General features: G+C 40.0%; 1 protein-coding gene across 1 annotated transcript in view; it reads right to left on the bottom strand.

Annotated features, from left to right (window-relative positions):
• Positions 1-25,292, bottom strand: part of GPC6 (glypican 6) — a 1,111,929-nt gene that overhangs the window by 584,581 nt on the left and 502,056 nt on the right. The window lies entirely within an intron of this gene.

The following is a 25,292-nucleotide window of genomic DNA, read 5'->3' as shown; positions in this document are numbered from 1 at the left end:
TTCAATGAAAACAAACAGACGCAGTCACTATTAGTACTGTGATTCTAGGTCAAAGACGTGTCACACATAATTTCGTGCTAAAAACATCCACTATGTAAAATACTAAAGTACCCAAATTGCACGGTAGAAATGAAGTGATTGTTACCTAAAAACACAACACTCCCATTAGCATATATTCACTTTCTCCATTGTTAAATGGAAAAAGGTCCAAAATTACAAATTATTTGAGGTCACGATATATTTTTTTAAACAAGGTCTCTTGATGTTTGGCCTTGAGCATAATTCAAAACCAATTCTCTAGATGCCTTTCCAAATCAAGTTTTTACATTTTTCAACAGCCTTCCCCATATAAAAATTCTGACACAACCCACAGGTCATCAGTACACATTGTGTTGTCCACAGATGGTGATTGCTTCGTCACTGGCAATGGAGAGCCTTCCTGAACCCAATTAACATGAATGACACCTACTCACCTGGGAGGAAGAGGTTTTAAGTCTGTATGAGGTAATAGAGTTTACACGTGTTTTGTTTCGTTTTTTCCTTTTAATACCTCTGTCTTATTTGTAAATGTCCGGGCTAAATGTTCATAACAAAACAAATCTACTGACTATAAGACACTGTATGTTTTCAATTATCCTGCTCCTTTGATTAATTTATTTAATCCTCACTTTCTAATGGATGAGGGGGGGGCTACTTTGGCACAGCTTATACACATGTATATTTATATACGTGTATTTCACATTTTGGTGCAATTTGGTTTAAGTAGAACTACTCCTACTTCCTAAACAGGGCTTTTCACTATATGTATGCTAGAAGCATTTGTCATATGGTGGAAGGCATTTTTTATACAGCTCAATCCCAGAGGACTAATGGGAGGGGCTGAGAATACTTTTTAAAGTATCTTGAAGAGGGACATGTGGGTGGCTCAGTCGGTTAAGCACACAACTTCGGTTCGGGTCATGATCTCACGGTTCGTGGGTTTGATCCCTGCTTCAGGTCTGTGTTGACTGCTTAGAGCCTGGAGCCTGCTTCAAATTCTGTGTCTCCCTCTCTCCCTGCCCCTCCCCCACTCATGCTCTGTCTCTCTCAAAAATAAACGCTAAAAAAATGTTTTTTAAAATAAGTATCTTGAAAAGCATGAATAGTAATATGAATATATTTTTAAAATAAAATATTTAAATGAACCTAAAACTGAATATAAACATCCTCATACTCACATGTACTGAGTGAACCTACAGTAGTACTTGTTGCCTTAAACAACATGGCACCTTGTCCGTTCTGTTAGATCCTTGGGCACTGGGAGCCTTCCAAGTTAAGTGACTGTCATAGGCAGCTGCAGATACATTACCATCTCCACAGATTGGTTACAAAACCAATCATGATCCCAAGAGCTGGCAATATGAATGAGTTCTCCTGCATCATCCCCCTCTCGAACCTCCTGCCTCCATTACATTGCCGATGTCCCTGAAACACAACTTGGATTTTTCAAAGTAAACTGGAAGTTCTTCCCCTCCTTTCCAGTGTTACAAAGAAAACCACAGGCCCAAATTGACTTCACTTAGATTGAGGCCCCAAGTCAGTAAACCATGGCTTAATACTTAACCTAACTGTAGTTTCAATTCCCCAGAAATGTAACCTCTTACCAGGCAACCTGAGAATTGTCTGGTCAGTACCAGGAAATTTACTCATAGACCTCTTTCATTCCCATTACGAGGATGGCATTGCCTAAACAATGGATTCTCTGCCATAATTTCCTCTATTCACTCCCTCTCTACTTTAAAAAGCTTTTCCTTTTCTTTTTAACGTTTATTCATTTGAGAGACAAAGAGTGTGTGTTTGCACACGTGAGCAGGGGGAGGGACAGAGAGAGAATCCCAAGCAGGTTCCACACTATCAGCACAGAGTCCTATGGGGGGGGGGGGGGCTTAAACTCATGAACTGTGATATGATGACCTGAGCTGAAATGAAGAGTTGGACTCTTAACAGACTGAGCCATCCAGGCGTCCCTGCCTTTCCTTTTCCGTAGCCCTTTGGAACTCCTCTCTATTGCTTGATGGGATGCTGCCTATTTCATGAATTGATTAATAAGGCCAGTTTGATTTTACTTGGTCGATTTTTTGTTATTTAACACTATATTCCCCTTAGAATGTGGTATTTAAAGTGCTGATGATGCATGTGTACTGAACTGTAAGGACGAGATTTGGATTTAATATTTACGTGAGAGGGTGAGCCATTGGAAGCTGCTTCTCAATCCTGACCATGTAGCAGAGTCACCTGCAGGGATGGCGACACCAGATTGCTGGGCTCCACCCCCGAGTGTGTGACACAGTACAATCTGTGCAGGGCCCTGAAACCGGTTTGTCTAACAAGCTCTGGGGTGATGCTGCTGCTGGTGACAGGCCACACTTAGAGAACCATTGTATGGCGACACCTCTCAGTCCACGGTTCTTCTGAAAAGCATTTCATAAAAATTTTACTTGTCTTTTGTCTGGGCATCTTTTAAATTACTGCTTCTCTTTAAACCTTATACCGTCATAAAATTCATCATAAATTTGAAGTTGGAAATGAACGTGGAAAGGATGTAAGAATAAACGCCAGGGCAAAATCATGAGCTAAGTTATCCGTTGCCTCTAGCTTTTAAGGATTTTTCTTCTACAGCGTTGAAATTATAATCCTTAGGTGAAAGCAATGCACATGTGTGCGTGTACATGCACACATGATCTGTGGGCAGTGTTTAATAGGTACAAGGACATTAATAGATATATAAAGACTTTTTTAATATCGGCCAACATTTACAGCAAAATGACTTAATAATCTGAGAACGAATGCTGAACATTGCTTAGCAAAGTAAAAGTAAAATGTGGATTCATATTACAAAGATGTGAATCAGTTTATTTGCTCAAATAATTAAGAAAATAATCTGGCAATGTGAAATAACCCTATAGCTTAGATTTCTTTTTATTTGATAATTGCTACTATTTTAGGCTCTCAGTCCTCCATCATTTTCATTGCCATCATAAAAGTGGTTAATAGGTATTATTAAAAGTTCTTGGTTCTCTGCTAATTACTGCAAGATACATCTTATCAACATTTACAATTTTGTTTCTGCCCTAGCCCTCTACATAATATATAATGTACAAAGGGCATAATACTACTGTCCATCTATATTCTTAGCATAGAAGTCACACAACTAGCCAATAGCGACATTCTGAAATATATTCTCAAACAAGGGGATATAAAATAAAATATTTAATCTTTCACTTGATTTTTTTTGTTTTTTTTTTTAGTTTTCTTTAACTTGTCCATTCAGAGAAAAAGAGCAGGTTAATGTCTTGCAGCCTTTCTCAGCAGAGAATAGAAAACAGGATTTGAGAGGCTATTTTCACAATTCTCTCAAGTATGGAATGCATCGAGTACCATTCTGGAATTAATTCATTATATTAAATGGATGACTTAGTGCCGTGGTTGTGAATGGCTGAACAATTCAATCAAAACATATAGAAACTTCCAAGGATATAGACCCCATAACGGAAAAAGATGTGATCCCCAGCAGAAATGTTTTTGTGGAGACAAAAGACACGTGGGATATGGTCTAGAAGAAAAATATCCTAGACTAGAATGCTGCACATTTCAATAGGCCATTATTTCAAACCGATTTCTCAGATATTATCCTTGTAATAATCTTGCCAAGTCAATATTATTCCTCATTTTATAGATTAGTGGTACGAACATTAAAAAATTCAGAAGCTGAGTCCTGTGGCTGGTAAGGAGCAACACGCGGTCATCACTCCATGCCAGGATGGTGTTCCTGGACCCGCCACCATGAACCATTTGATTTCCCAATAGGTCTAGTTGTCCTAAGAAGCTCGCCTCTAGTGTCCATATACCCATTTTACTGATTTTCACTTAATCCAGGTAATTAAATCTTCAGGATGCACTCTCCCACACACACCAGCATAGCTTGTGCACCTGCTGCCCATGAGAAGGAATGTAGGACCAAGTTTCCCTGATTAAGGCTCCCCATCATCATGCAGTCTGATTCTCTCACGGCAAGAGGGAAGCAGAGCTTTGGAAGTCCTGTGGACCTGACCCGCCCAGCTTTAGAGAAGGAAGAAAACCACTGACACAAAACCACTGATGTGGTAACCTGCCTTCCACTTAGAAACCGTAGAAAACTAAGGACAGCCACAGGGACAAGCTGAGAGGTGAGAATGTTACCAACATTGAGGTGTGGGAGGAGCTCTCTGCCACACCCCACTGCTAGAAAGAGGACCCAGATTGAACAGCATCCTCCTTTCTTGCTAATATTGCAAAAAACGTGGCTTAGAAAGAGAAGAATTTCATTCAACAACTCTGTTTACTACATTACGTTCACATAACTCTAAATTTGCTAGGCCATTCTTTAGAACACTTTCTTTTTAAAAACCCCCCTAATTCTGCCTCATTCCCTGGGTAAAATCATTAGGGACTAACACCGTGGACGGAAAATTAATTTCCAACAACTCCCGGGGAGGGACAGTGATGTACAGACTCACTGGAGTCCCTAGAAGCGCCATTTCACCCTGAGTCGCTTTCCCTATCACAATCTAAGCAAGCTTACACTCAGTCTGACCTCGTTGCAAAGGTAATACTGTGGGAGCAGTCTTCCAAACACTCTGGAAGCCAAAACTGTCAACAGACTGTCAGTGTGTCAACAGTGGTTTTCATATTCTCTTCTAACAAAACAAACAGGAGAGTCACACACCTCAAGATGTTTTAGCATTTTAATTAGTGAGCTGTGGGGAGAAAAAAAATCAGTGGGTGCGGAGATGGGACTGTTTTTGTCAGGTTCCCATTTAACACTATTTAGTAGTATTTTTTAAACACAAGCATTGGTGTTAAACACTGTTGGTACTGAATTTCTCTCGAAATAAGTGTACATTATATATGCCTTTCACCTCAAAACATCAATAGCAATGCTGACTTAAACGCTATTGTAATTAATATATCTCAGGATATATCACATCTACCTTGGAAACATTTGAATCTCTTGTAAGGGAACATCTCTTTAGTCCTGACTTAAAAGGGAGGAGAAAGTTAAGAAAACCATTTGTTTCCTGTAGGCTTCTACAAGACAGGGGTCATCTCTACAACACAGTAGCGACCCAGTGCTATTTTTAAATGAATGGATGGATGAATAAGTGTATACACATGAATCAAAGAGCATCATTGAATACCGATAATTCTGTAGATCCCACACAATAGGTATCAGTACTCATCCACCAATGAACTGATCACAGTGTGAACAGCTAACATTTTACTGGGAACAAGAAAGCAGAGGGTGATATGGAGGGTCTTTACTGGCTTCCCTTTTCAGAAACTGTATTTCTACAAATGTCCCTTGAAACCACTTTTTCAATGCAAACACTTTAGCCTTCCCTCTGATTTGCTGTTCCCTCTGCCTGGATAACCTTTCTGTTCTTTGTTGCTTGTGTAGACACCTTTCCACACCTGAAGGCCCAACTCAAATGTGCTCCTCTGAGCTTGACGTTCTCCTTCTCCATTTACAATCAATTGTTCCGGCCTTTGTACTTAAAAGGCTGCATTGTAATTAACGTGAATATGCCATCCCTTCCATTACATTGGGCTTCCCTCTAGTTCCAGAAGTGTGTCTTATTCATCTTAGTATTTTCTTTGGTTTAGAATAATGCCCTGAATCTATATTAGGCATGTGCTAAGTCTTATGTCATAAAGTTACATTAAAGGGAGTTAAGAGTAGGACCATTTATTGAAGTAAAAGGTGTAGTCTTGACCCAAAAGAGGGGGGTGGTTCTAAAAGAGCTTTTGTTCACTAGCATTTCTCCTTGAGATCACTCAGGGATGGGGAAGAAAGCCACAGTGTGGGTGTGTGTGAGACCCTTTACCAGGCTGTGATGATGGCCACAAGGTCCAGTATACTTTTTTATAATGCTTTAAAAAATGATTGTCATTCAAGGACCTTGAACTACATTTTATATTTGTTATAACCACAACTGAAGAGCTAACACATTTTTCACAGACACGTTTTTTTAAGAGCACCATCCATGATCTGGAACACATTTTTCACATCTTTCCCCGTATCACGGATATGAGAGACCCTATAGTACATCTCAGTCTCACTGTGCAAATATCAAGAGATGCCTATGGTTTAGGTTTGTCAGTTTGTTGGGAAAATATTCTGATTCCTCATCATTAACAAGTGAATTTATCTGCAGAAACTGTCAGTAAACTTGTCAATGTTTTAGTAATAAAAATACTCGGTTCTCTGTTCTTCAATTACCACTTTTTTTTTTTAAATCAAAGTATCCAGGTACACTTTATATATGGCATTATGATTCCCCTTGAATGTAATAAGTGAAGAAAACACCCCAAGACACATATGTTATTTTAATTCACCAATAACTCATTAATACTTCATAACTAAAATCTGAATTAACAGTAAGAAATCTGCTATATATGTATTTTTTTCTGTTATCCTCAAACCTGAGAATTTCTTTATAGGCTTCCAGTTTTTTTGAATTGGAGAGTAGACCTCTTCTATTTTAACATATACATAACTGAAATAAAGATACTGGAATCTTTAGTGTCCACATTGACAGAGACTAACCCCAAAGTATTATGCTCTGTAAAATACAGATTTCCCACTGGGAAACAATCTTCTGTTTCAAAATTGTGAACTGAGGGGCGCCTGGGTGGTTCAGTCAGTTAACCCCCAGACTTCAGCTCAGGTCATGATCTCGTGGTTCATGAATTTCAACTCCCCATCAGGCTCTGTGCTGACAGCTCAGGGCTGAGAGCCTGCTTCTGATTCTGTGTCTCCCTCTGTCTCTGCCCTTCCCCACTCATGCTCTGTCTTGCTCTGTCTCTCTCTCTCTCTCTCTCTCAAAAATAAATAAGCATTAATTATTATTTTTTTAAGTTATGAACTGAATAGTACTCCACAATTATCTTATTTGAAAGGCCCAAGAAGAGCTCCAAGCATTTGACACCTAACTGGGCATAATTGATGTATTTTTAACTTTTGCTTCTTCGAGTTTGTTCAGACAAATACTGGGTAATAGACTGAATATGATAATGTCACCTTCATTAACCTAAAGTCTATTTTTGCACTTACTATTGACATTTAAAGATCGCCTCATACGTGTTGCTGTGTTCTCAATGACTGATTTTACAAGACATGTTTCTACATTCCAAATATTTTTGCTGCTTCATAAAAAAGGCCTTAAAATGCCTTTTCAAAGAGTTTTACCTTCTTTCTTTGCAGCTGTGAGCAAAGCAAATGGGTCTCTATGGAGAAAAGAGTGTGTTTCTCCTAATTCCTAAAATCACAACCAAAACCCTCACTTGTTCTTGAGTTTACTTCTCTCCTAGCTGCCCCTTTACTAATAGAGTAGTAGGGCTGTTGCTTGGACCAAGGCCAATAAATCTCACTTTCCTTGGAGCAACCCATTTCATTTGCAATCTGTGGCACCCACGTATTCTGTGTAGGTGCTGGTCTGTCACAGCTTTCTCTGAATGCCTCTAGGCATTTTTTGCACATATCTGCCTTTAACTGTATGCTGTAAGTTGCATACTGAAAGTTGTTCATTCAAATACTTAAGTCCTGTGCTGTATTCACATGTACATTTAAAGTTGCTCGCTAGTAGAAGCCAGGCCATTCTTTTATTTCCTGAAGCGTCACAGTCTAGGATTAGGCATATTATGAGCACACGGTAAATTCTCATGGACAATTGACAGCTCCAGATACTGTAGGGCGTGAATATCTTCTCCTGCATTTCCTAACCCACACTCCTATAGTCAGTTGCTCACTCAAGATCCTCACCAATTAGGCATTTTGAATGAAAGAAACAAACCTGAACTTTTCTTTTGTCTCCCAGATATCGGCACCATCCTTGGTATAAGTTACCACCACCTTCCCAGGTTACATCCAAACCTGGAAGCTATGATTGACTTTTATTTTTTCCTTTTCCTTCTCTCATACCCAAACTATTGCAAAGTTATAGGTGCTACCTCCAAAATAAAATCTGAATCTCAGTACTTGTCTCTACGTTTCCTGCTACTCTCCTGGTTCAAACACCATCATCTTTCCCTGAATCACTCAGTAGCTTCCCACCAGTTTTCTCTTCTTCATCTCATCCCTCCATAGTTCATTGTTTCCTGGGGTCATCTTGCCATCTTTTAAGAGATCAATCAGATCTCTACCTTTCATGCTGGATTACCCTACTGGCTTCCATTTCTCTTAGATTAATGCACCATCTACCATAGCACAGAAAGCCCTTCAGGACCTGGGCCCTGCCTAGCTGCTTACCTATTTTCCCAGTCTTTTTACCCTTGCCATACCCATGCAAGCACATTAGTCCAATAGAGCATAAGAACTGCAAATAGAAATCAATGCGTTTGGGAGATATCCCACCTAGCCTACAGGAAGGGTTAAAGAAAGAACAATTTGGAGGAGGATTAAACATCTGCCAGAGAGACAAGGGGTGTGTGTGTGTGTGTGTGTGTGTGTGTGTGTGTGTGTGTAAAGAGGGAGAAAGAGTAAACAGGGCAGAGTACTTCAGTTAAGTGTTATTTTTCCAAATATCATTTGTAGTGGTATAATACACTCCATTGTTACTTACTAGAAATGGTAAACTATACCCTGTATCTTAGAGAATTTCTGAGTACATCCCAAATCCTTGCCAGCTTTACATAGCTGCTTCATTTCTTTAATGATCATCTCAAAACTGGGCAGTGTTCATAACTTCAGTTATGACGCATGGCTGTCATGACCTTGCAGCTAAGAGTATGGGACATAACTCTATATATTTACACTACTGACATGTTCGAAAAACAATCTCACAGCACAGGGGATAGTGAACTATAGCCAGTAGGCCAAATCTGGCTGACTGTCTTTTTTGTAAATAAAGTTTTATTGGAAAACAGACATACCCATTTATTTATATATTATCTATGGCTGCCTTTCACTAAAGTTACAGAGTAGAAATTATACAGAGTATAATTGGGGCAGAGGTCCTATGGTCCCACAAAGCAAAATACATTTATTCTCTGGCCCCTTGCAGAAAAAGTTGACAACCACTCTCATAAAAGCAGCCTCTTTTTTTTTTTTTTTTTTGAGAATTAAAAGAATAGGACATTTTTCATGGGTTAAATAAACGGCACTCTTTAAAAAAAAGGTTTTTTTTTTAAATGTGGTAATAGAGTAGTTTGTATTTATTACTATTCCTAGGATAGTTTAATTGTTAAAGAAAACATTGTGGTTTATATAAAGGCCGTATAAGTGCGGTATTATTGCTGTGGGATCAGCTGATATTTCCAGACATGAAAGTACCTTTCAGTACATCTTTAAAATGTACAACAATGGGAAGTGATTTGCTGAAATAAAACTGTTATATCTGGCTCCAGCCCAAATTGCTCAAGGCCATGTAAAAGTCTGAGGAAATGCAGACATAATAAGCTTGCCAGGTTGGAAGTAAAATCACATTTTTCTAAATGCAAAGACTAATCTTGTGCCACTCACTAAACGGAGTTCAGGTTTCGATGACAATCCTTATTAACCTCTTATTTTCTGTATGTGTATAATTTTTCATTCCAATATATTCCAGGTTGCTTAGTCATATCATGCAAGGGATTTTTAAACTGTTTCTGAACTGCATATATTTAAATAATTTCATTAACTTTTATGTTTGACTGAACAAAAGTTTTCGGTCTTCAAATGCTTTATTGCATTTTAATGGTTCACAAAATGATTTTTTTTCCAGCTTGAAATTTTGCAGCTGACTAGCTGACACTGTAGAGTAGCTGTGTATGTACCTAACAGCTTATGTCATTTCATTAGTGGAAAGGGGAAAAGAATATGGTACTTATGTCCACTCTGACAAGATGTTCATATGAACGATAAGCTATTTTTCTCCTTATTTAATGTAGCATTTTAATAAGATGATAGCCAAAATCATGGGAAATATTATGGTCATCAAAAGCCTAGAACTCTTGAGCAAGAAACAAGAGCCCAGCCTAAATTGTGAACCTCTTCCAATTGTGTTGATCAGGACCGTCCTGGAGCCGTCTCGAAATTCTTGTGTAGAGTATTTTGCTCCTTTACCTTCTTCCTCCTGTCTCCACTTTTGAGGCAATTGTACTGCTTCGTTTTCAGGACTTTTCTATTCTGACTCTCTATCTTCTTCAGTCTAGTCGTCTGGTTATAACAATAACACCCAGATGCACAGTCAGCACCTCCCAGTTCTGGGGAAGCATTTCCATCTCTCCAGACAGCACCACGATGATTAATTACATCACTCGATGTATGGTATGGGGGAGTTTACCCTCACTATTCTTCCTTTTCAAAATTTATTGCCAAGGCCCCTGTATTTATTTTACAATATGAACTTAACACATGACTAGAGAATAAAGGTTGAAATTAGAAAGCAATCAATACACGGGACTGCACAGGATAACTGTTTGATAGTCACCAGTGCCTCACTTCTCTTTTCCTTCCTCACATGGATTAAGTTGGTGCGTCTCAAACTGTGATCTATGGACCACCTGTGTCAGAAGGGATTGAGTCATTCTCTTAAAATATCAATTCATAAGCCCCACCCCAGGCCTTCAGAAACAGTACCACGCCAGTGAGCCAGCAAAAAAAAAAAAAAAAAAAAATCCCCAGATGGTAATTACCCATGCCAGACTTTAAGAACCAATGTAATTGGTTTCAAAACATTTTCAAAAGTTATGAAATTTTTTTGGAAGAATATATCCTTCTTTTCTGCTCCATTTATCACATTCTGTACGATATATTTCCTTCCTTCTACTCCAATCCAGGCCCTTATCCCTCATGTCTGTATAATCAAAAACCTTTGAAATGATTCCCTTGCCTCTAGTCTTCTGATGCTGCCAGATCTGTCCCCTAGAATCATAATTTTAACATCTAGTCACCTGCTTTCTAGTGAATGTACCATTTTTCTACTTGATATTAATGGCACCTGGTTAGTTAAGGCGCCCCTTTAATGCCTACAAAATCCTGTCCCCAAGAGTTAGATTACTCCCTGTTGTTAAACAAATTCCCTTTTCTACCTCTGTTCAAGTTTTTCCAGGAGCCTGGTTCCACTTCAATTCAACTTATTTATCATGCAAAGTTCACTTCAAGTTTGCATTCCTGCGGGAAACACTATCTCACCACCTCAGTGGCCTGCCCCCCTGGGGTCCAGCAGCATTCAGACACAACCGGAGTCTTTGTTGTGGCTATTTGTGTGTGTGTTAAGGCATATGCCACAACCATCCACCCATTCCAGTGGAAAACACGATTGATTTGACTAGAATTCCAGTTTTCAAGGACTTACAAGCATGAATTTAAAGCAGCTTGGAGACTTTCTCTTCAAGTAGATATATAAGTGACAGACTACTTCTGTTAGGGATACAGCAAAAAAAGGGGATCACGAATAGAAAAAGACGTTTTAGCAGTGGCCTCCTGAAACAGATCAAATGAACCTAAAATAAACCTGACTTGAGAAATTTCCTTCTGCATCTGAGAGAAGCTGAAAGGTATGGGCTTTAGTGGGAAGCTAGTGTGAAAACAACTAGGGCTGTGTAACTCTGTATTTTGAGAAGGAGGGCTGTTCAGTGTAGATACAATGGTCTAGATAGAAGGAAGCAAAGAGCAGCCAAAATATCTGTACAGGGTGGCTCTGGTCCAGCTAAGTAGAAGCAGATACTCAGGTCTCCTTATTCTGAGATCTGGGCCCGCAGGAAACAAGTACTTCTAATAGTTCTCAAACCTAGAAAAATCATTCTTTCTAAGCCATGAATAAAGCCTATTATTATATCTGTCACCCTATTTCACCCCCCACCCTCCCTCTGATTATCTCTGTGTGGTTCCATTAAATAAAGATTCAGTTTATAGGTACTACCTTATGGACGTGGCATTATGTTAGGCACAAGGACACCGTTGTGAGCATTGCACAGTACGGGCAAAACCCTGGAACATTTACAGCTAATCATTGTGTGAGGGTATAATTTCTACTTGAAATTTTATGGCATAAACCAAAAGCTACTGGGACAAAGAGGCAGAGGCAATTCTAGCAAGGCAATTGTGAAAGGTCCTGAGGAATGAATCACTCTCACATAAGTGGCAATAAGCAGCAAGACTATTCTAGGAAGAGGGAACAGAATCACTCAAAGCACAGAAGTATATATATGCTTGAGGGATTGGGGAAGAAGCATCTAGAATGGAATGTAGACTGCATGATGGAAGTGTGGTGGGTGGGAGAACATGGAACTTTCCAGTACAGGTTGAGATACTGCATGTGACTTTGAGGAGTATCAGTGATGAGTGGTGTGGCCTTGGACATTTATTTTATTACTCTCTAGAATTCTTCTGTTACTTTAAAAATAGATATATTATTTTCCAGGGGCACCTGGGTGGCTCAGTTGGTTGAGAATATGACTCTTGATTTAGGCTCAGGTCATGATCCCAAGATCGTGGGATTAAGCTCCTCTCTGGGCTCCACACTGAGCAGGGAGCCTGCTTACCATTCTCTCTCTCTCTCTCTCTCTCTCTCTCTCTCTCTCTCTCTCTCCTTCTCCACTCTCTCAATCTCTATCTCTCTAAAAAGAAACAAGAAAAAAAAGACATTTTATTTTTTCAAAAGATGCTGACCCTAAAAGAAAAAAAAATTACTTCATATACAAGATTTTGTTAATGTATTAGCCCCGATTATCTGTCTTATAGCTAATACTATGTTTCAAACAGGCAGCTTCAGATATGCATAGAAGATTGTATCATCTTAATCTGTAGAACTACCCCACAGGGTCATTCCTAATGTCATTGATGGCCTTTGCCCCTTTCCTTATGTTCCTCATAGTGGTAATTTCAAGTGTTTCTAACACATACATTTTCAGGATCCAAATTCCAGGGATGGAAATGTAGTGTAAAGGACTCTAGACGTGCACAAAGTACAGGTCATGGCTCTCTCTGCCTTAACTTGGGTAAGTCAATTAATTGTTTCTGGACTCCTGCTTTTCATTCACAAAATAATAATTCCTATAATCTTCACAAGATCAAAGCAATGCACATGAAAGCCTTTTTTTTAGTAAAGAATAAGCAAGCAGTTAAAGAAAGTATAATTATATATTTCTTTTAGTCTGTAAGATCCTTGAAAATATATTTGGTTTTATGGATCCATTTGTGTGCTGTGCCTAAAATAATTCTTCATACACACAGATCATTAAAAAAGAAACTTTCACTCAATAAGGTCAAGGTCAAACAAATTTTTTTAAAAATCTATAATATCACATAAAATCCAGTTATTTTCTGTTAAAACATTTTTCTATGATAACAGAAACATAACAAAATAAAGATGATGCTCAAAATATAGATTCAAAGACAAGGGCAAATGGCAGATTACTCAATTGTTCTAAGACTTGTTTCAAACATCAACAATGCCATATCTTTAATAGAAGTAGTATTAGATAAGAGCAGAAGTTATATCTTAAAAATCTACTTTTTTTTAAACATTAAGCCATTAAGGTAAATTCAATGAAATTTCATATAGCAATAGGGCCAGCTGTTTAATAATGAAGAATGCTGTGCACCAGCTTGGAGAAAGCTGCAGGGGTCATTTTATATGCTGTTTTTAACAATTCAACAAGCCAGGGGTCATCTTCAGATGACCCCTGATCTTTCTTCAGAAGAGACTGGAAAAAATCCACAATGGTGGCTGAGCCAATTGTTTACAATAGCGAATGGAATCTGATATGGAGGAAGGTAATTCACCATGTGTGTAGCCTATGGCGATGTACTCTTGAGGAAAAAAAATCGTGGGTTTTTTTTTTTACCTTTTTTAAAAATGTTCAGTTAATTAATTTGATACACATAATCACACATATATATTTCATTCCTTTTTTTAAAATGTTTATTTTGTGGGGAGAGAGAGAGAGAGAGAGAGAGACAGGTGGGGGGAGGGGGAGAGAGAGAAGGAGACTGAGAATCCGAAGCAGGCTCTGTGCTGTCAGTGTAAAGCCTGATGTGGGGCTTTGAACCCATGAACAGTGAGATCATAACCTGAGCCGAAGTCTGACGCTCAACATACTGAGCCACCCAGGTGGCCCTGTATTTCATTCTGAGCTGCTGATATACATGTTTTCTTCACATATTGTGAAAAAAAAAAACACTGCTGTCAGTTTATTTATTTTTGGGACACAGAGACAGAGCGCAAACTGGAAGGGAGCAGAGAGAGAGGGAGACACAGAATCTGAAGCAGGCTCCAGGCTCCAAGCTGTCAGCACGGAGCCCAGTGAGGGACTTGAACTCACAAACTGTGAGATCATGAGTCATGACCTAGGCCAAAGTCGGACGCTTAACTGACTGAGCCACCCGGGCACCCCGGCTGTCAGTATTTTCTTTGAAATCTTGAATTCATATTTATTTTTCTCTTCATTATTTCTCAGTGACTAAATATTAAATTAAACATCATCAGACTACTTTCACTCTATTTTTACCTAACTTCTCCTAATCTTGGTACTCTTCTGTATTTTGGGTTTGATTTCCTTTTGTAAGAGAACTTTCATTCCTTAGATTAAAAAAAAAAAAGTCCTCAATCCTTTACTACAAACTCCACCACTGGAAAGAGTATAGCCTTCCCATTCCAGAGGATCATGAAAACAGATTTGGGGAACCTGAAGAAAAGTCCAGAATAGTCTTTCTCTGTAGAGCAAAAGAGTCTCACCATCCATCAGATGACTTAAGTTGTCATGTCCCCTGCATTCATCGCTAAGGTAAGTATATGGTGCCTCTGAGGAAATCAGGGGGGCAGGTGGTCTCCAAACTTTGCATTCACGACTGCAAGATATTTATCATCCTTGTTTGGCAAAAGGACAAAGAATTGGACCACACCGAAAAGGAGACACAGTAAACACTGGGGCAAAAACACACAGAATATACTAACAAGTCACCTGAGTGTTTTGAGAAGAATAAAGCCATCTCTGAAACCGACTCACAGACACTGAAAGTCACGGCACTATGAGAGACAATAGTGGATGCAGGGGTGCCCTCTCCGCTATTCAGTCGCAGCGTTACTGGAACTTGGGGCAAGTGATGTGCTCTACAGGTACATGAATACTTTGAGGCTTTGTATTATTTTCCTAAATCATCTCTAGACTTATTATGAATTATGAGCATGCAATTATTAATTTTTAACTATAGACCCCAGAAAGAGTTGAAGAAGCAAATTTGATTTAGAATGGCATAAAGTATGTTAAAACGCTTTTTGGATATAAATGATATTGCTTATACAAAAAAAAAAATAGTAATCAGCATTGATTAAAACCCAATAAATTCAACCCAGTATGTCTAGCTGCTTTGTTGTGTTGTGCACGGTAAGCTCTGAGGAGGTCATAAAGATAGTAGTCTCAGTCCGCTTTCTCAAAGAACACACAAAATTATGCATAGAAAGTAATATGAATAATAAACTGGGTTGGAAAACAATATGAAAAAGAAAATTATATTTGGCAGGTAAATATAAAATTTGGGTCTGGTTTCTCATTTGTAAGGTAACTTGTATTCTGTAGACTTATAAGGAAAAGAAAAATGTCCTCAACCCTTTACTACAAACTGTGACAGTGGAGGAGAGCACAGTCTTCCTGTTCCAGGGCATCACTTGCATACATTTGTGAAATCAGAAGGAAACAGCAGGAAAATCTTAAAACAAAATAATTTTTTTAACGCTTACTCATTTTTGAGAGACACAGAGAGAGACAGGGTGCGAGTGAGGGAGGGGCAGAGAGAGAGGGAGACACAGAATCCAAAGCAGGCTCCAGGCTCTGACCTGTAGCACAGAGGCATAGAAGGGGCCCGAACTCACGATGGAGATGACCTGAGCCGATGTTGGATGCCTAACCAACTGAGCCATCCAGGCGCCCCAGGAAAATCTTTCTTTATAGAGAAGAGGAGTATCACTGTTTATCAGATATAAAAACAAACAAACAAACAAACCCAAACAAATAACAGTAAGATGTTAATTCTAAACATATGGTGAGATCAAAATTGGCAAGTGTTTAAGGAACAAAACAAAACGAAACCAAACCAACCCAGAAATATTTATGTCACTTATCTTTTAGAAGAAACGTGATTTGTTCAACAAGGATTTGCTATAGTTCTTGGAGTTATTTGATGGAAAAAGACAAGGACATAATCTCACTGGCCATCAAGGAAAATGTATCCAGCCAATCCAGAAACCCAAAACACTCATCACTACATATCTTCCCCTGAGGAAGACTTGGCTTTATGGGCTCAATCATTGCCAAGTATGCCATTTCTTGAAATGGGATTTATCTGGGCAGGGGTGAGGACCAAGGAAAAGAGGAGCTAGTGAGAGCGGCTGCGGAAAGTGACACGGGAGACTTTTCCTAGGATAGAAGCTTAGAAGAGGAACAGATTCCATAATTGTGAAAGTGGGTACCCAAGAAAATAACCAGTGATTCCAATGGCCACATCCACATAGGTGTACCGAAGTCACCTCAACCTCAACACTGGTCTCGGAACTGCTTGAAGGCAGGATTAAATTGCCATTCTCCTCTCTCCAATACTTAGCACAATGCCTATAACCTCTTAGATTCTCAGTCACCATTTGCTGAGCAAATTAATGAATGTATTTCCATGTATTGGAGCACTGATTAATTTGCAACATAAAGCAGACTATCCATGAAACCATCTTCTAGTTTACTCATTTTGGTCCCCAAAGTGCCAAAACCTGCTGCTGTTTTTGTGTTTGTGTATGTGTATGCCTTCACAGAGATGTTAGCAAAAGAAAAATCAGTCAAAGGAGGACAACATTCTTTTAAGAAAAATACTGACATTTACCAAAAAAGGAACAAAGCTCTTGGTCCCGCTACTTTTAACATCCCCCTCCCAGCAAAGGGAGGCACAGAGGTTAACAGATTTAGCAGGGAAAGCAGGTTGTAGTCCCATTGACAGCTAGGAAATGAAATGACATCAAGTATTCAATGATTGCCCTCAATTAGCCTATGCAAAGCAAGAATTAATTACCAGCATTGAAAAAGCTCACCTTTGACTCCTCTCTCAAGATCTCACTTACACCGAGTGTTCTTCTGGCGTTATAAATGAAAGTCCAGTAGACTTGATAACTTGCTTTTCCCTTAATATATTTTAGGTGGAAGTAGTTTTTTTTTTTCTTTTTTAAAACATGGCAGCCCAAACTTAATACAAGAGGACTCCTAGTTGGTGTAAGATTTCTATATAAATCTACATATAGATGGAGATACAGCTGCAGTAGAGGTACGTGTAGACCCATAGATCTATAGATACAGATACCGATACATGACTGGCTATGATTTACTGATCCACAATGCAATAGACATTAGCAGTACCATTGCACATATTAGCTTTGGAATTCTCCAGGCAGCAATTAAATGTATTAAAGTAAACCTATAAAATAATTTTATTACTATTCAGGGAAATAAATCATAAAAAGTAATGTCTCTATAGGTACAGATCCCATTTTTTGACATACTCTAACAAAAGCTGTATATCTTTTTCCCAAGCCAGTAATAAAATAAAACCAAATGGACCCCTAAAGCCATTCACTTAATGAAATAATTTTGTTAAGCAAACAATAAAAACCTCGTTGGCAACAAAGAAGTTGTGTTGGAGCACACAGGAACTCTGAATAAAAGGCTAGAATATGATTCGGTGGGTCTGGGAGAGTTATCTGAGCAAATGGAAAGGCTTAACTTGGCTTAGCCAATATTGCTAGGAGGCATCAATCTTAGGTGACATAAGAGTTAGGAAATACAAAGAATTGCCAGCATATATGAGATAAAAGCCCAGAAAAGGGGAGAAAATAAGAAAGCAGGAAAGGGAGCTTGGGAGAGGAAATGAACATTGGCTTGAACACTTAAGTTTCATCCCCTGTGTGAGATCCTTTTATCTATGGTTTGGCGATGACGGCAGAGCATGGTACCAAGTAGGAGGCCAGCACTGGAGTCAGAAGAATGACCAATGAGAAGTGTGTCATTGTGGGAAGACAATTGGGTTTAAACTCAGTCAGATGTGGGTTTAAGTCCCAATCTTCATTATTTGAAGCATCTCTATGAATAAGGAAAACAAGACAGGAACTAGCTCTATGGGCAAATGTGCTGAACCATTACCTTAACTGCACTTACTCTGTGTGGCTGGTTATTATTTGGTAAAAGAATTTCCCAAATCCAACCCAGCTCTATAGCCACTTGACATTTCTTTTTTTTTTTTTTAATTTTTTTTTAACGTTTTTATTTATTTTTGAGACAGAGAGAGACAGAGCATGAAGGGGGGAGGGGCAGAGAGAGAAGGAGACACAGAATTGGAAGCAGGCTCCAGGCTCTGAGCCATCAGCCCAGAGCCCGACGCGGGGCTCGAACTCACAGACCGCGAGATCGTGACCTGAGCTAAAGTCGGACGCTCAACCGACTGCGCCACCCAGGCGCCCCATCCACTTGACATTTCTAAATGCCTACCAATCAGTCAACAGGGAAGGGGATGGATATGATGGCTTAACAGGAACAAGGTATGCCTGAATGAAATGTTTTTAAGTCACGTTTAGTGGTACATACACAAGGATCGCAATTGACCTAGTAACTGTCTACCATGTGGGAGTTTCCAAAGTTCCTCTAGTGAAGCCAAGGGCAGAGGCACACATTCCAATTTTTTTCTGGCCTTCCAGGTGAATACATGTAATTGAACATACCTTGAAAAGATCAACCAATGCAATATATTAATGGATCCAGGTAATATTAGTTCATTAGGCCAGTCTGACATCGTGGTTCAAAAGGAAATACTTTGCATATTCTTCTGGAGACAGTTTTGTGAGGGCAAGAAAGAGAGTTGGTGTCTTGGGCTCAGCTTCTTCCTCTGTAAAATGGAAATGTTCTCGGGGCATGTGGGTGACTCAGTAGGTTAAGCATCTGACTTCAGCTTAGGTCATGATCTCACGGTTGGAGGGTTTGAGCCCTGCGTCAGGCTCTGTGCTGACAGCTCGGAGCCTGGAGCTGGCTTCGGATTCTGTGTCTCCCTCTCTCTCTGCCCCTCCCCCACTCATGCTCTGTCTCTCTCCATCTCTCAAAAATGAATAAACGTTAAAAAAAGTTTTTCACGAACTGTTCTCAGCATTTATTTCAGGTTGTAGTTACAGTGCTTTGACCTGTCTGCACATAGTAAGGGTCCAACACATATGAGTTATTATTGTTATTATTGTTAATATAATGAAATGCACCCTCCTAAATTGATAAAGCATAACTATGATAGATTACCTGCATTATGTTCTTCTAAAATAGTTACCTGTGAAAAAATGTTTGCATGTCTCTCCAGGCCAGTGCTCTTTAAAGTGGGGGAAAAATGTACAAATGGAAAAAAAAAAAAAAAGGTTTTAAAGGCAAATGAAACTGAATTGTGTGTTTTCCAAAGGGAGTTTATTGTTTCTGGCTTGAGCCCTCCATGGCTACAGCCCTCCATTTAAAAAAAGTCCGTTATTTGCCTACAAAAACAGTCAGCAAATAATGAGTCATGTTGCAGAATTTTGTGCCTTTTCAGAGAAATATTTTCTGACAGCAATATATCTCTGAGTAACTTTAAAATTCTGTTGAAACTGGTTTGTTTAGACAACGTTAGCCAACTTCTGCCTTGGGTGTTAAGAACGAACCACTCCGTTTAAGCAGAGCAAGGCTGAGCTGACTGTTCTCGAATACAGTAATGTTGCAGTCTGCCTCAAAGTAAACAGAAATGGGCAATTTGAAAATGTCATCAACCCAGAGCTTTCAAAGGTGTTAAATATTTAACTGTAGCTAATAGACTGCAAAGTAATGCTTGCCTGGCCAAACACATGTGCTTTTTATTTCTCCCTGATCACTCTTGGCATCTTTTTTTGTTTGTTTGTTAGCCTCCCTCAGCTTTTCAGAGGCAAGAGGCAGAGCAAGACTGAAGTCAGTGACAACAATGGGGTTCTAGAAAACTCTAGGTTTGGCTTGAGGACAATGCTTTACAATCTAGGTCTTGGACCTGGGTTCAAGTCTCAGGTATGAAATGTAAGAAGCTGTGTGACTTTAAGCACGTCATCTCACCCCTGTAGGCCCAGGGGTCTCCTCTGTAGTCTTGTGCGTGGTTTGAAAAAGAAATGAGATAATGAACATTAAGTACTTAGCACAGTGCCAGGGCACATAGTAAGCCCAGTGGTTATTGGCCATAAGTACAGTGAGTGTCATGATCACAGTCTGGGTGCATATCAACTACTTTTCTATCTCGGGGCATTTGCTCCTCTTTCTCTTGGGATGCTTCTCCCTTGGACTTGGCATGGGCGTCTCTTTTTCAACCCTTCTTCCTGCCTCAACTAAGATGGCAGCTCCTCCCCTGGGCCTCCACTGGCCCTGATCTTTCTGGTTAAATCGGGCACTCCTCATTCCTCTGCCACTTCTACTCATCCCACCCCACGCCACCCCGTCCCCTATCTACTACATTAGCTGACTACAGCTGAAATCATTATGTTTTAAATTTTTTTTTTAACGTTTATTTATTTTTGAGACAGAGTATGAATGGGGAAGGGGCAGAGAGAGAGGGAGACACAGAATTGGAAGCAGGCTCCAGGCTCTGAGCCATCAGCCCAGAGCCCGACGCGGGGCTCGAACCCACGGACCGCGAGACCGTGACCTGAGCTGAAGTCAGACGCTTAACTGAACCACCCAGGCGCCCCTGTTTTAAACCTGTTGACGGTCTCTCCCCAGTCCAGTGCAAGCTCCTTAAAGAAGTTTTTTCTGTCTTTTTCGCCATAAATTTCCATAACCCAGAACAGGACATGATTCACTGGGGCTTCTAAATAGATGCTTATTGATGAACCAACCCTTATTATGATTATGATGAGTATACCTCCGTATTAACTTAGTTAATTTATGCATTAGGCTGTTCCTCAGAATACAACATTATATTATTAAAAAGAGTTCCTGTAAAAGTTAATCCATCATGCAGGTATTATAAATGACTTTTACTAAATATAGCATCAAGTGTGTCATTAGTGTCTGGGATTCTGGTAAAAGTAATATGTTAAGGAGAGCCGGGAGAAAAGTGTATACTATTAGCATAACTTATCTCCTGATCAAGTTAAAAGTATAAAGCACTTTGTGGTAACTCCCCCAAATAATCCAGTGGTCTTAACAATGACTCTGAGAATACGTGAGACAGAAGAAAAGATGTCCACTAACCCAGGCGTGTCAGTAAATGGTTACCAGAGGTCTTTTTCCTTCCTCATGAGAAAACTTGACCTTCAGTGAATGCTGAAGCGCTGTCCCCTGGTCACTTGGTACATACCAACTATATTACTCAGGAATAGTACCTACAGGAAAAATGACCCTGATTGGCAAATTGGGTCTAGACCTGGAGAAACGAGAAATCAAACTGTCAAGATCCAGAGTGATCTTCATAGTTTTGGGTGTCCCTGAATGTGGTGACTTTACTATCACGCCCCTTATATTCAATGGGGACAGGCACACGACTCTGTCAGAAACATTGGCTGCTGTGTGGATGGAGGCATCTAAGCCAAGGCGGGTCTGCTCACTGCCTGGTCTGGACTTACCTCCTTGTACTTGAGCTATCAGCCACATGGCAAAAGAGATCTCTTCGGCTATATAGACTGCTTGCTACAAGGCCTCTGCCTGAAGAGAAGTCTTGAAGCCGACAGCCGGCAAGCTGGGCTTCCCATCCTATACCTTTCTAATGAATCTAATGTCAGTATTGGCCAATAGCAGTTGTTACAGGCTACATGTGTGCAATCCCCTCAAATTCCTGTGTTGAAACCCTAAGCTGGTGGGGCCATTGGGAGGTAGTTACATTTAGTTATGGTCATGAAGGTCTGGTCTCTCTGATGGGATAAGTGTTCTTGAAAGAAGAAGAAGAGATAGGAAGTCACTCTCTTTGTCTTGTGAGATCAAAGTGAGAAGATGGCCATCTGCAGGCCGTGGAAGAGGGCATTCACCAGGAACTAAATCTGTGGCACCTTGACCTTGGGTTTTCTAGCCTCCAGAACCGTAAGAAATATATTCTTTATGCCACCCAGTCTTTGGTACTTTGTTATGGAAGCCAGTGCTAACAGCAGTCTTTTGAGACTCCGTGCTTAGTAAAGTCTAATAAGAAGACACCCTGGTGAGGGAAGCGGGGCAGGTAATGGTTTGATGGCTGTGGAAATCACAGATAATATTCCCCAAAGAGGTTGCCTAGTTGAAGGCCATAGACTGAGCCAATGAATAGGTGAGAAAATCATGAGAGAGAAGCTACTCTGGCTTCTGATTAGCTAAGAAATTTGGCAAAGAGGCAATTTAACAGTCCCCAGGAACCCTTCAGTCATACAGAAGTAAAGGACACATGGACTATTTTTAATCTGCTGAAAAATTCTTGGCCTATATAAGCTAAATAGAAGAGGTTGAAATGTATACATAAGCTAAGTAAACACACTAACTAGAGGAGTACTTTACTACTTTATCTTAAAACTATCTCCATTTCTTATTCTCCACTTGTTTTGGGGCTAAATTTTCATACAAGAGCTTTCTTGGCAAGGATAAACAGTGTCCTATCTATCTACTATATATTGGAAGGAATTAAGGAAAAAATGTCTCACAATGTAAGCAATAGAGAATATAAGCTCTGAATAGAAAGAATTCTTACATTTGATGGGACTCCAACTTTTCCTAATGCTCTACTCATTCCTAAAGGCAGTGTGTCATCGTAAAAACGGATGGGGGAAGGAGTCAAGAAGTCCGGACTCTGGGTCAGCAGACAACTCATCAGAATGACACTGTGATGGGGCACCTGTCTCTCAGTCTTTCAGAGACAGATCTTAATCTGAAGAATGGGGAGAAGAATGGGCCCAGCAAAGCCTGTGCAGGACTGACATTTGGGAATTTGATTACTCCCTCTTTGCAACCAAGCGTCTATGACAACATTTTGTTTGCTTTGTCTTTGTTTTTTGTTTTTTTTTTTCCCACATAGACTATTACAGAAGCATTGACACAGACTTCTGTCTTCTTGTTTCTCTTCCTTCTGCTTTGACTGCCCTTTACTATCTCCAAAGCACATCTCCTCTTACATCACTACCCTCTCAAATGGTGCCTCGCTGCCCACCTCCAGATGTCCAAGGTTAGACTTTCCAATCGAAGCCCTTCACTTCTGTACATGAAAACTCCATACTATGCATGCACTCCATACTATCTGAAAGACAGGAGTGAATAAGCAGGAAACATAGGGCTTTAGCTGTTGCCAAACCGAATGGACATTTTTCAGTCTAACGTACAACCTAGTCATCAATAACTCTTTTGGATGACGGCGATAAAACGGGGTTCTCACAGACAGGTCTAAACCTAAGCAATGCTTGATTTTTTGTACATAGAGCAAAAAGTATCCAGTATAATGAGTCATCCTACAGTTATCCAGTGTGAGTTGACGTCATTACTTTTCTTTATCATTAAGGACATTTTATTCATAGTTTAGGGGCTTCGTTCTCAAAGACCCCTGAGCAAATACTGTAGAAAAGGAAATGGGAAAGTAAAAGCACTACATGCAAAAAGCATATTGTCAGATATGTACGAATTCTCCTTCAAAAATATGATTCGTGAGTCACTGCCCCAAGCAGAAATGCAGTTTTGGCAACTGGGCTCTACGTACCAGAATCCTCATCTTTATCATACAATAACCCCCAAACTTTTAGTATCAAACCTAAGCCGTTTGGTCCCCCCCCACCCCTCATTTAAAATTCATAAGGGTAGGGAACTTAACACTATTTTCTTTAGCTGGTAGTCAAATATTGTGACAGTTTCTCCTCCGTCGTCCACAGTTCTTTCCTATCAACTATGCACGGCATGCGGCAGACTTTTTAAAGTTATTTATTTTAGTTGAAAAGGGTAAACAAAGAATGAACTGCAGACCTCAGTGTGAACCAGGACACAGAACCTGTAATTCTGGGACTCCTCAGAGTCCGCTCCGTTTGACCCTTAACGAAATGAAATTGCAGTGTCGCCCCCGTCGCGGGTGAGACGTCAGACCTGAAAGGAGACATGAAGCCAGGAGAGCAGCTCTCCCCTACATCTCCAATTAGCCACGGAGGGAAAATGAGACGAACAGTCATCTATAATTGAGAGGCTTGCTCTCTGGTTCTTCCTGCCATGGGAAGCCTTCCACCGAGGAAGGAAGCATGATCTAGTGCAGTGCCCAGAACTGGGAGTCCATCGTCTTGGGTTGTGTTTCCGATCAGTTCACTGACGTACTTCCTGACCTTGTACGTGACTTGATTTCCATCAAAGTGACTGAAACAACTTGCTGGTATGGACGACAGGTTTGGTTATCCTGGCAGTCCGTAGGCAGATGCATTTGGGTTAGCATGAAATGGTGAACAAAGACCATGGTGTCTGCGACCAAAACAGGTTGCTGAGACTAAGGATAAGGCGGGTGGCAAGGAGCACCGGGTGAGGTTATGATGTGCATCCTTGTCTCCCTAGAGTGCTGTGCTTTGGTTTGTGTTTCAACTGGTCAGCAAATTATAAGCCATCCTAACGAAAGCTGCTTAAGTCAGTGCCAAATTACTGTAACCCCTTTTTGACCAAGAGAGCACGTGGACAGAAAAGACTTATTTTCTCGAAGTAGGTCTTGGTTTAATATTAATATTGAGCTTAAGTGCTGAGAACTAGTTAAAGAATTTGGAAAGCTGACTTGTGCAGGCAAATTTCGAACAGCTATCACTGAACCTTGGCACAGACATCCACTGAAAAAAATCGTCAGCATCCACAGAAGAATCCAGAAAGAAATGAGAAGCTTCCCTCTCTTGCTGTGGCCAAGTGTGGAGAAGCCCCTAAACCAGATGAATGTACAGAGCAGGCATAAGTCTCTCCAGGAGCCGCTCGCTGAGAGTGGAGAGAGAGAAAATTCTGGCACACTGGCCAGAGGGCCCAGCTCTGAAGGGGATAGTATAAAACAGCTCAGTTCCTCAGCTTGAAGAGACTCTGGTAGTATCAGACCAGCTGTCAGCTTAGAAGACCAGTGAGACCCCTCCTTCACCAGAAGTTTGTATTTTAAGAAGGCAAGAAGGAAATACCTTTGGGCATTCAGGGAATTAATAGCTAATATTTAGTGAGCCCTTAGATTAGGCACTATGTTAAGTGCCTTACATGTATCTTGTAATCTCATGTAATTCTAAAATCAACGTCATGAGATTACTGCATATATATAAGTGTATATATATACACACATACATCTATTC

This window comes from Panthera tigris, chromosome A1 (genome assembly GCF_018350195.1).
Source record: "Panthera tigris isolate Pti1 chromosome A1, P.tigris_Pti1_mat1.1, whole genome shotgun sequence".
In the NCBI taxonomy this organism is placed as follows: domain Eukaryota; kingdom Metazoa; phylum Chordata; class Mammalia; order Carnivora; family Felidae; genus Panthera; species Panthera tigris.
Note: the sequence above shows the minus strand (reverse complement) of the source record. Positions and strands in the feature narration are given on the sequence as shown.